General features: G+C 46.1%; 1 protein-coding gene across 1 annotated transcript in view; it reads right to left on the bottom strand.

The window, feature by feature from the left end:
* cdip1 (cell death-inducing p53 target 1) overlaps window positions 1–1,143 on the bottom strand; it is a 7,787-nt gene that overhangs the window by 5,011 nt on the left and 1,633 nt on the right. The window lies entirely within an intron of this gene.

Genomic DNA, 1,143 nt, shown 5'->3' with positions numbered 1-1,143 from the left:
CACACGAAAAAAAGTCATTTTAATGGCATGGGTTACGCATTTGAGCCTTAAGGGACAGGCCTGTAGTGTCTGACTACCACCACATGGAGGACAATCAGTTTCAAGCTCCACTGAAGTACAGGATCGCTTGGGGGGAGTGACAGTGACCGGTGTGTGTGGGTGCAGCTTACTGTCATGCACTCTCCTTTATTGTATTCAAGCACATTATGCATTTTAGGAAATAGACTGCTTATATATCGTGTCCATTTAGAGAAAATAGAAAAACATGGTTAAGGTCCTGTTTGTTTACGAAAATAGAGGCAGATAAATGGACAATGTAATTGGACGCATTAATCCAATGGGATCGCTTGTTATGTAGGAGCGTTACCCCAGTTTGACCATAGATGCACGGAGGAGTCACGAGTTTTGCAGAGTTGGCAGATTTTTACTATGGAACTAGCAGCTGTTTCTGCATCAACAATGTGCCCTGAGACGGCGAACATCAGCTAGCTTCGGGGGGAGTAGAGAGGGACGTTGGATTCTGTGGTTTAGTTAGCAGCTAGTAAGCCTATTATTATCGATCTGTGATATCGTCGGAGTCTGGGTTTATTTCTACAGTCTGTGGTCGGAGTGCTAGCTTGGGGAGTTTGTCATAAGAGGGCTGCCATCGTATTTAGCTGCTAGCCCTTTCCCTCGGTTGGATCGTTGGTATCTAGCTTGGTGTTGTGTCTCAGTAATGCCCAGTGTGTCAGTCTCTCTTTTGTTGAACGCTATAAAGCGGACACGTTGGGCTTTATTTTTGTAAGTGAATATGTTCGTGTTTTGTGTGACAACAACGTTACACCCAGCCATTTGCCTAGTAGACTTGATAGTATGCTGACAACCGGTAAACATAGCTCCCTATCTGTCCTCTGCCTGCCGTGAGCGTTTCAGCGCCCTGCAGGTAGCATCGGTGGTGTTACTTACCGGTGGTCTATCGGTCTGCCCTGAACTAGAGACTGCAGGCCTCAGGTTTCAGTCTGTTGGACTTAACCTCACCAGTGATGCTGTTGTATCAAAAGCACAGCTTTCCAAATAGTCTGTCGCTAAAAAATGCAACAAACTCAAAATCCAGGGGCTGTCGGAGGGCTAGCCCATTTTAAGGCAGCTAGCTGCTAGCTATGA

The sequence above is a fragment of the Etheostoma spectabile genome, chromosome 15 (assembly GCF_008692095.1).
Source record: "Etheostoma spectabile isolate EspeVRDwgs_2016 chromosome 15, UIUC_Espe_1.0, whole genome shotgun sequence".
Classification (NCBI taxonomy): domain Eukaryota; kingdom Metazoa; phylum Chordata; class Actinopteri; order Perciformes; family Percidae; genus Etheostoma; species Etheostoma spectabile.
This window is presented reverse-complemented; position numbering and strand designations above follow the sequence as displayed.